Source organism: Cryptomeria japonica, chromosome 5 (assembly GCF_030272615.1).
Source record: "Cryptomeria japonica chromosome 5, Sugi_1.0, whole genome shotgun sequence".
NCBI classification, from domain to species: Eukaryota; Viridiplantae; Streptophyta; class Pinopsida; order Cupressales; family Cupressaceae; genus Cryptomeria; species Cryptomeria japonica.
The window spans coordinates 25,741,374-25,753,083 of NC_081409.1; the positions used below are offsets into that span (position 1 = coordinate 25,741,374).

At 35.5% G+C, this 11,710-nt stretch overlaps 1 long non-coding RNA gene across 1 annotated transcript; it reads left to right on the forward strand.

The window, feature by feature from the left end:
* The first annotated feature begins 6,859 nt into the window (after window positions 1-6,859).
* Window positions 6,860-8,916, forward strand: LOC131033663 (uncharacterized). Its single transcript, XR_009103645.2, has 2 exons — window positions 6,860-7,269; window positions 7,828-8,916. It is a non-coding gene; the product is annotated as an uncharacterized LOC131033663 (long non-coding RNA).
* The last annotated feature ends 2,794 nt before the right edge of the window (window positions 8,917-11,710 follow it).

An 11,710-nucleotide genomic window follows, 5' to 3' on the forward strand; every position in this document is an offset into this window, starting at 1 on the left:
GTCAATAGGGCGGATAAATCCAGCCTCTAATAACTTTTCAATCTCAACCTTAACAAGCAAAGCTACCTTAGGATTCATTTTTTGAATCTTTTGTTTCACGGGCTTAGCATCAGGAACTAAGACAATGTTATGAGTAACAATCTTAGGATCTATACCAAGCATGTCAGAGTATGTCCAAGCAAAGATCTCGGGGAATTCATGCAATAAATCTTCATATTGTTTTTGTTCCTCTCCCTCCAAACATTTTCCAATTTTAATAACTTTCTCTTCATTGCAAAGATCCATCTTAACATTAGTGGTCTCACTTATGAGAAGATTACTTTGTTGAGGAGTATCCTTTAGCTGAGGGAATTCTTTCACAATCTCATCATTATCCGTCTCTTTTCCAAAGTAGGCTTCAGTGTTCAAACAATAAGGGAGTCCCCTATTGTGATGATAACGAGGAAGAGTGTCATATGCTCCTAAAAATTCAGCTAAAGCATCATCGGTAGGGAAAACATCAAAAGCACAAGCACACGAAGGATCCCCATCAATGTACTCGGGGTGTTGTATCGATAGAGAGGTAGAAATAACATTAACACTAATGCATGGTCTTTTAGAAGCTTTAGTGCGCTTGCAGGGATTATAGCCAAGTCCAAAGGCATAACTGTGAAAATTAGTCTCTAGAGGAACTTTTATCCCTTGTTCATGAGCACCGCAACCATTTCCATGATACCCATGCTTAGCAAAAATGTGAAAACCACAACCATAACGATCAGCCATTTCAGGAAGAGAAGGTGGTTTTTCATAAGACAAAGAATCAAACTCTTCATAATTAGAGGTGTGAGGAGAAGACGTTTGAGAAGCGGCCACAAAATTATTACTCATAGGTTTGGGTAAGATTGATTGATTTTTAGCTTCTTCCTTCTTTTCAATTTTAAGCTCTCTAGAAGGAACCTTATATTCACCCACAAAGGTAGGATTAAAATCAAGTGATCCCCAATCGTCGTCTGCGAGAACCTTCTCAGGATCAAAATCCTTCTTATGTGTAGTTTCAAGTCGAGAAGAGTCTTCTTCAGGAGCTCCAGACTCATCTAAAGAATTTTGATCATCAGAGATTGAGGATTCACCGATAGGTTTCTTGTTTAAAGAGTCACCACTAGACGAGGGCGGCTTAGAGGCACCCCCTTTGGAAGTAGATGTTTGCAAACAAGCTTGAAAATTGGTATCACCTATCAAGGTATATGTCTTATTGTTATAAATAAATTTAACTTGTCTATGCAATGTAGAAGGGACAGCTTGCATACTATGAATCCAAGGTCTCCCCAGTAGCAAGTTGTACGTTAGATTTCCCGACATAACATGGATAGGTGTAGGCAAAGTAACAGGCCCCACTGTGATGGGTAAGGTGATAGTACCTAATGAAGTTTTAGCCACATTATCAAAGCCTCGAATAGGACGAGAATCTGGTTCAATTAAGGATGTATCCACATTCATCTTATGCAAAAGATTAATGCTACACACATTAAGACCAGAGCCATTATCTACTAGTGTTCGCCTTATAGCAGTGTCTTTCATGATAACCACAATCATCAAGGGATCATATTGATGTTTAATTTCACTAGTAGGCAACTCATCTTGGGTAAACACAATTTGAGCTTTAGGATTCATCACAGAGTTAACCAAAGATGCTATATTACTAGATGTATTCGGTGGAGGAACATTCAAATCTTTCAAGGCATCTTGTAACATTCCATGATGAGCGGAAGAAGTTTGAATCAAATCCCAAAGGGATATCTTAGCAGGGGTAGCTTTAAGTTGTTCTATGAGATCATATTCCTTACTAAGAACTTGCGAAATACGGGGAGCTTGTGGAAGAATCGGTTGAGGATTCGGAAGAGAAACTGCGATAACAGGAGGAGGACTAGGTTGCCTATTATTTCTGGTGTGATAAGTATGGGCAACCGCATGATAACTCTCTCTAGTTATTTGCTTGGCATAATTATAAGGAATTATAGGTTTTCTTCCTTGCACAGTGATGATTGGTTTATTCGGAGTACGAAAGGAATCATGATCATACCCTCCTTGGATAGTAAGGAGAGGTGTTTTAGGACTTTGAAAGGTGGGAGAAGGATAAGCCCCTTGGACTTCAAAGAGAGGCTTTTTATGCTCATTCAAGTTTATCATGTTAACCAATTTAGAAGTCTTGTTCTTGTTTAAAGATTTCGATAAAGCCACAAAGTCATCAAGAGCATCATCCAACAAAGCATGATCATATCTATTAAAAGGTTTATCTTTTGATTCAAAAGGAGACATCTCCTCATAGAGGGGATTATTGAAAACAACCATGTTACTAGATTTAGTGGAAGAGTTGATAGGAATGTACCCTTGAGAGGACTCATTCAACTTATCCTTCTCCTCACAACGAAATGGCATAGTAACAAGGTTTATGAGTTTTTGGTAAAATGAAGGTTTGGCATCTTTAGGGTTCAAAAACTCATCTAAAGCTTCATCTAATTCATCTTGGCTATACTCATAATAATCATCATAAGCATGAACATTTTGCAAATAAAAGTCTGACATTTTGAAATAGAAAGTGCATGAAATTTAAACATACAATGCAAAGAAACACACTCTCTCTTTTTTTTTTTTTTTTTAATGAAAATGAAAACACGCTAAATCTAGATCTAGATCTAATAGATGCAATGCAAGAAGAAGCAATGATAGTTTCACGTCGGGTTCACCAAAATGTGTGGGGGAAAAAACGAGACTAGGTTATCATGCCCTAATCCTACCTCTTGTCACACACTACGGAATACTAAAGAGCCTAGAGGTATCGCACAATTGGCTACTTCTTTTTGTGAAAGAGAGAGCCACGGGCTACCTATTAGGGTTTCTATTCCTTTGTTGTAATTGAAAGGTAAGATTATGCAAGTTCAATTCCTAACCCTAAAATGCAAGTATGAGCTAACAACAAGATTACAGAATTGAACTTAAACAATGGAAAGCTGTAAATACAAGGATGAAATAAGAATGCAGATGTGTACCCGGAGTCAAAATCGGACTGAAAATGTGCGGGACGGGGGCGCGGGCGCCACTGTCCTGAAAACTGCACTGGAAACTGTCATTCTGCACTCTGAAACACTGTCGGGAAGCTGTCTGTCTGGAGGACCAGGGTGCCCAGCGCCTCTGTCCCAGGGACCAGGGTGCCCAGCGCCCCTGTCCTGGCAGGACCAGGGCGCCCAGCGCCCTGTCCCAGTCTTCTTCTCTGCAATTTGATACAGAGTGCTATCTCGACCTGTTCTCTCCGGATCTGTATCCTGCGGCGTCGTCTGAGTCCCGAAACCTGCACTTATATCTGAAAAAGGGGGTATGGGCAGCTATATAGGGTTTTGCCTTAGTCAAACCCCCGCTTTGGTGATTTCCACCTCCACGAATAGCCAAGTTGTTTTGTAAAATATATTGTGTGTGCAGACCTAGTGTGTGTGCAAGGTCCTAAAATGCAAGAAAGCAAACTAGAGCAACCTAGAAAGTAAACCCTAATTGCTTGTAAATGATAATGTAAATGCTCTAAATCAAGATGCAAAGTGATCTAAAGCATGAATGAAGGATATATTGAAGCTTTATGCAAAGACATGAAAACAACATGAAATCATACCCAACCCTCAAGGGAGAGGTACAAGCCAATCTTCAGTCGGTAATCTCCTATTGTTCTTCAATGTCTTCCAAGCCCTAAATGGATGAATGGAATTGATAAATGCTTGATAGAGGGATGTTGTAAGATGTTGAAGTCTTCAAAGATCTGCTCTTTCGCTGCATATGAGGTCCCTGGAAACAAAAATCCGATCCTTTCAAATGAAGAAAGAGAGCTCTTATGTATGAAACCCTAGGTCGCAATTTCGTCTTTTGGCCGACCTAGAGATTGAATATCCCGCCAATTTCTTGGGGTTAAGCTTTATTTTATGATTGGATCGCGCTCCTAAAATTTCGGGAAAAATGTCCGGGACCGTGTGCACTCCGGGCGCCACGGTCCCAACAACTTTTCACCAAATTTTCAGGGCCGTCAGATATGATGATTTTAGAGAGAATCCCGAAGTTACAGGTGATTTCGAGATGTTTTGACCCCCGAAATCAAGCCCCCAAGCTCAGAATAGGGCCTAATTAGGGTTTTTGATTAAGTGATGTATTGGAGGAATAAAATGAAAGGGGCACACTTTAATGAAAGGGCCCGACTTTGTGATGTGGAAGATGATGAAATAGAACCTTTAGACCTAATTAATTTGATTAATTAAGTGCTAAAGGGGAAATGCAATGCAAAATGCAACTGCGCCAAGGCGGGTGCTAAACTAGGTGTTAAATTGTACTGCTTTAGCAAGTGCGTACAATTTATGACGTTACAAGCCTTAACAAAAAATAGCTTTGTATACCTAAGATAGAAGTTAGGGGTTATTACCCCTCCCTTTTCTAACTAAATTAAATAAGGTGGTGCATCTTTCGAGGGGGAGATTGAAGGTTTATCTTTTGTCTCTTAGACCAACATAATGGTTGCTCTCAGGAGGAGCAGTAATGGATGAATTTTTTTTTTCTTTTTCTTTTTTGGTATTACAATTGTCTCTAATAGGGGGAGTGTTGCTAAGACGAGAAGTTAGAAATTGCTCCTTGACCTTGATGTCAAATGGGGAGAGATTTCTGGTATTGGTGGTTGACAAAGGGGGATATTGTTTGAAACTTGAGTTATGATGTGTTGTCATTGGTGCCAAACTTGTGTGAGTTGTTTGTTTGGATGAGGCCCGAACATGATCTAGTACTGTGTTGGACAACAGTTGATGAAAGTTGTAGATATTCAATAGAATATATGGTCTGGTGATGTGTGTTTAGATGTTGTCGTGTTGTTTGGAGAAGATGTTGTGCATACATATGTCTTTTTTTTAAGGTTTCAATAGAAGAATTATCCATATGTAGGAAAGATTATTTAATGCTCCAATGGAAGAATGATCTACATTCTTATAGATTATGAAGATCATGATGTGCGAATTTGGATAGAATGATGTACTATCAGGTGTGCAGGTCCGCTAATTGCTTAGATGATGAGGTTAGTTGTTGTTGTTTTTTGACAGTAAGACTGCTTGTTAGTTTGGTCCAAAAATTGAACGGTGGCTTTCAAATAAGTGGATCCAAGGGTTGCAGTTTGGAGGACATGTTCATTTGGTTTGTGCAATATTCTAGTTCAACTTTCAAGTGTTGGTTTTGATCCACAAGTTAGTTATGTTGGTATGTGCTTTACATGATCTGCTATGTTGAGTCTTAGTTGTTCTGGTTGATCTATCTTGTTCGGATTATGCTCTTTTGGTTCAAATATTGGTTCAAATATGCTTTGGAGGATGAGTTAGATAGTTGATATGGATCTCATCATGGCATATGGTGATCCACACTTATTAATTTTCATTATGTCACATCTTGATCCTATGCTTACATTATTATTAGTATAATTGATAGACTATTAAACACAATTCATGTTGTTTAGAATTTTAACATGATTGTGATTGGTAAAATTAGATGGTTAAATTCAAATGCATGGAAATAAAATTGAAATTAATTATGATTATGAGCTTAATATATTACACATGCTTTGAATATGGTTTATGGTATTGATCCGTTGATGCAAATTTGAGTGCAAGTTAGTGCAGGTACATGTTGAAGACAAGAACTTGGTTGAGGTAGAAGTGCCCTAGCCACTTGGTAAGATTATGCATGATGGAACTCGATGTTCTTGCACACACTCACGTAGTATATTCATAATTGCATTTGGAATGCTTTTAAGTTTTGCATTCATGGCAGTTTGCATTCTTGGTAATCTTGATGTGTAGTTTGAATGTAGAATGCAAATGATATTTATGAAGATGCTTTCTTTACATTATGTTTTGTTTTGAAATGATATGGTAGAAAAAATTAAATTGCCACCTTTAGAATACATCATAATTTCACATGATTACAAAATTGTTACTTTTATGCATTAATTTTATTGTTATGTATGAAATCAAATACTTATAATCTTAAAATTCTCCATAAAGTTGGAAAATTGAAATAAAAAATGTGTATATATTTACTTTTACTTATTGAAAATATATATTAAATATTAGATGAAACAAATTTTATTATTTTATAATAAGATTCTTTGTTTAAAAGTATATTTTAAATACACTCTTTTCATTTAAGAATATATTATAAAGCACTTATAAAATGATTTTTATTTATTATTAAAAAAAAAATTTTTTTTACTAAATAAATATTTTATTATAAAAATAATAATTTTCATTTTAATAAACTAAACTTAATATATATAATAGCTTGTAATTTCTTATAAAATTAAAGGTATATTTTAAAAGCAAGCTATAAAGATAATAAAAAAGGTAAAAGGAAGGCTTAAGGACGGCTATTTTTTAGTAGAATATTATATTTCCTTGATAAGTAAAGGATACTCTTTTTTCTTTTAGATTGAGAATAGATGTTTTAAGTTTAGTTTGGTTAATAAGTCAATATGAATTGACTTCGAAAAGTATTGGTTATTTTATATATATATATATAAAGTTCGTTGATACAAAAGATTTAAGCAGTTTTTTCTTAAAAATGAATGAATGTTCATTGAATGCAAGTTATTTTTTTAATATGGCATCATATGAAAGTTTTAGGCTTTTTGGTTGGTGCATGAACACCATTTTAAGTATGAGGAAATAATTTTTTTAAGTTTGAGCAAGAGTTAAAGTGTGAAGAGAAGTATTTTAAGTGTGAGCAACAATTAAAGTGCGAAGAGAACTATTTTAAGTGCGAGAGAACAACATTTTAAGTGTGAGAAGCACTTAAGGTGTGAAAAAGAAAAAGAATCAACACTTTCTTTATGAGAGATCAACTCCCATGCATGCATCCAACCAATATTTCATTTGGGGGTTTACTATCAGTGTCTCATATGTTTTTAAACTAGAGAAGGAGAGTAGATTTTGGGCATGACAATATATAAAATAATCAAATTTCTTTTACATAGCAAAACCACTATTTTAGATAGAGTTTTTTTATTGGGTTTAGAAGGATAGATTGAGAATTTTACATCAGTGTTATATCTAAGATTTCCAACACTCTCTAGAGTTTATTTACATTAGATAGTTAAGCATTCTTGAAGGGTTTTTATTTGGATTATTAGTTTTCAGCTTTGGGGATTTATTTTCTAGTTGTTTGGGGGTTTATAGAGGAGTTGAAACATCATTTCCAAGCACTCTTAGAGCAAATATTAAATCAGTAAGAGTTAATTTCCCCCTTGTTTCTTATTATTTTCTTGAATTTATTTCATTTTGGAGTGGAAATATGGTTTGAAATATGAAAACTAAAATTATGGGTAGATATTCGTTAGTTTTTATTTTTCTCAAATTTATGTATATACATATGTATATACAAGAGTATATACAAATGTGTGCATAAATGAAACCAAGAACCTTTGATGCTTCAAGCATCATGAAGGATAATGCAATACACGATTCTTTATAAATTTACAATTATATACAATGAATGGAAAAATAATCTCGTAGACTTTTATTTTCAGATTTATGTGACTATATTTTATAAACCAAGCTTACTTGAAAAAATGGATTATTTATTGTAGATAAGAGCATAAAGAGACGTGGAATACTTTCTCTTCTTTTATTTTAGGTGAAATATATACACGTAACCATAAATATGTATATGAACACATGTTGTTTGACACATACTAGTTTTGTTGCTTTATAGTTGAATTTTTTTTCAATAGGTATAAAAATTAACATGCATGTATTAATGAGATTGATTGACATATGTATATAGGGATGGATAAATTAAGCTATTCTTATAGATGATTAAATGCATACAACCATGCAGATGCCTTAAAAGCATGAAAGATGGATAGTTGAGTTTATCCTCTTGTGCATGAAAAGAGGTGTTCATTTTAAGAATATTGGTATTTTGGATATGTTGATATGGTTTTGTCATTGATGTCACACCTGTCATCACTTGTCAACACTTATCAGTACTTGGAGATTTGGTTATGTTCACTGGAAAGCAAGTGACTTATGCACAGTCACCTGTATTTGGTTCATCGATAGGATATATTGTTCACCGACACTTGGAATCACTTGAAGACTACTTGGTTATGTCGAAGACATCGTTTGGACACTTTGTCTTGGTGATTTGTTCATTGGTACATTCAGGTTTGCATATTTGTTGTTACCGACAAATAGGTCCAGGATATGCACTGGCAGGCATATCTATTCCAGATCAGCACGACACGTTATGGAGATGATTTGTTATTATTATAAATGCATTTGAGCCGACATCATGCATCGGATATTGATTATTTGTAATTGATTTTATTGTAATATCTTTTAGTGAGCCGACCTATTCAATTGGTCTTAGGTTATGGTATAAATGTAAGATCTCATTTGTGAGATTGATATGCGATTGGGAAAAGGAATTGTAATAAGGTATATGCGAAAATAAGCAGAGCTATACACGCAGACATCATTTGAAGGTTGAAGGAAGGTTTTTGTGAAGGCAATCAGAACTAAACCGGTACTGAATCCAACATATGAAGATGCTATTTTATGCAATACATTGTCATTGGATTTAACCATCCAATTGTAATCAGTGTGACTCTCATTTTGTGATTGAGTAGTGAGCTCTAGGTAGCTAGCCTTTCTACATGTGCAGAATCCATATTGTACACACATACTATCTGTAGTAGTATCATTTGATTGTGGGTAAGGCTTCCCACCATGGTTTTTCCCCTTACAGGGTTTCCACGTACAAATATTTGTGTTATGTGTTGTGGGTGTTGTTGTCTTTCTGTTTCATGCATTAATCTTTACCGGTACTACAATTAACTAATAAAACTGTCTACCAGCATAAAGTTTGGATTATCGGTATTAAGCATTAAGTTTTGGTTAAGTTAATTTTGGTTGAATTTATTGGACAATTGATTCACCCCCCCACTCTCAGTTGTCTCCGGGACCTAACAGAGAAATTGTGCATGATTCACAATGGGAAAAAGGATGCATGTAGATTTATAATCCCATCAAAAGGATAGATAACTCTCTATCACATGCATGTTTTTTAATTGTATCATTATTGAACAAATGAATATATTCAAAATACATGTTTTCTTGAGTGTTCCCTTTAAGGAGATAAGATTTCTTTTTCTTTGTGAGTTACGAGTTTATGCTTCTGGGCATGGGTGCCAAATATGGAATTTAACAAAGAAGGCCAATCCTCTTTTCAAGATCATGCTCAAAATATTAAAGCACTTTGGCCAAAGTCATTTATTCATTGAAATAGATGAATTCGCCTAGAAAAATTGATTAATGTATATTTCTCTATCATATCTTGATAGTAGGACTTTGCATTTCATACAAACAAATGCATGTAGGAATATCAAGTTGCATCGGGTTTCCCTCCTGCCTATTGTTTCCAGGTAGCTAGGCATTTCATGTAGGGATGGGTTTCTTTCATGTTATGAAATATTTCAGGGAAGCGTAAGCTTCATGGTTGGGCAAAAAAGCGCCCAAGCCATGTTCTCATCTCTCGAGCTACGAATGACAAATGCGATCGATGGTACTCAGAGGCATATAATTACTTTTCATATTTTTTATTATTCTCCGTACATGCTTGTACATTGTATAATGTTCTCGTATTGAGTTATCTCTTGGGCACGAGGGCCTATGGTGTAATTATTATTCATCTTATACATGTGCTTGCACCTAGATTAAGCACTACTTAATTGAGATGTATTGACATTAATTGTGTACATTGAGATATTATCTTTCATTTTTATATTTTTGTAATTATGAGTAATTATTTAATTTTGAGATTTAGTTTAAGGATTGTGTTCCTTACACGTTGAAAGATGTTTTTGGGCCAATTGGTCGATGTGTTTTTTCATCTTTCTACATGTTTCATTTGGCACCGATCTTGGAGATTATGGTAGTGTGTGTGGTTCATTATAATATTCTTGAATGAATGTTTTATGATGTATTTGGGTCCCCTATATCTCTTGGAGATGACCAATGTGATTGTTTTAGGTTCAAATGATCTAATTTTTGTAATATTGCTTATTCTATCTTGGTCGACCTAATTGAGGGTTTTGATGAAGAACTTTGTATAGAAGAATGTATGGTTGTATGTGTTGAGGTATGGAATGAGTGTGAATCATTGTGAAGTGGATGAAAAAAATATTCAAATAAATTTTGTGTTGGTGATGTTCGAAAGTCAGTTGAGAATCGCCTTGATAGTTATATCTTTATAGTGATAGTGATCAAAGACAATATTTGTGATCAGATGTGCTTGCCATGATATTGTTTTCTTGACACCTACATTCAAGGTCAATTTCATGATTAGGAGATCTTACTCATTTCAGTTTTATCTATTTCTCTTGTTTGTCGGTGGATAGTGGGTCTATTAGTAGACTTATGTATCTTGCTCTAAGATATCGCATCTTAGTTTTGGAAGTCTCTTTGTATCTTTCCCTAAGGTTGTGCACCTTAGTATTGCAAATCCATCAGGTGCATATTGCTCCTTGGCAGTGAGCATAAAACCTTGTAATCACTTTTATTATATTGTGAATGTGATTCTCACTTTGGTTTTTCCCTTATAGGGTTTTCTACATGAATCTGGTTTTCATGTGTTGAATGTGCTTTGTGCTTTCATTCTTTGCAATTATGGTAGAAGATTGAGAGTTTTATAGTTTTGAAAAGAATTAAGAAGGAATCAATGAGGACTAATTCACCTCCCCTCTCAATCCCGTGGTGTGTTCAATGGGCTTTCATAAAGAGGCCTAGGAGTTTTGTTGCCTCCCTTGGGAGTTCGATGGTCTTGGGCTTCTTTCTACTCATAGATAAGGTCTTGCTCTATGTCTCAAATGGATTGTACATGCCATCTCTAGCAATGAAGCTTGGAAGATTCTTCTCTTGCATTGCATTTCTTCAGGGTTCCCTACCAACAAACCTTTTTGGAAGAGGATTGGTTTTCAAGTTCCCTTCTCACAATGAAGGATGTTGTTAAGATAATAGGTAATTTTGTGGCTAAAAGCATTTGGCATGCTTGGGAAGCCGTCAAACCTTGGTTTTTTGGGGATGGATATGGTTTTAGAGATGGTCTCACATTCAACAAACACAACATTTGGTGGTCTTCACTCATTCAAATTTAGGGGCTCCCCTTGGCCTGGGTGCTTGGAGTTTGTGCTCTACACTTTCATAAGTGTGGCATTTGTACTCCTTGAGACTTTTATTCTAGAGCTACTATGAGTCTTTGATCATGGGAGGATATGTGAAATCAGTTCTAGCTTGGCTGACTAGATCAACAGACATTTGATTCCATCATCTCTTCTTTGCCTTTGAATATGCTACACAAGTTGGGTATTTATTCTATGAAACCTTGGTGGAAAGATTGGCTTTGTTTTCCCAATACTACCTTTTGTAGTTACAAACCCCAGATGGGCTACTGTTGGCTCTCTCCGCACTTGCCTATGGTGCCAATTTTGAATCTTTGATGGCATTTATAGTCTTCCCAGATGATCTGAAGTCACAAATTCCATAATATTTGGTTTGCTATCCTTGAACCCAAGCTTGCTCATTTTTCTTGGTGTATTCTTTTCCAAGGCTTGGCTCTGGGTTCTCGTTTGGGGCATATGGGTATCCTAGAGTTGTGTTGCTCTTTT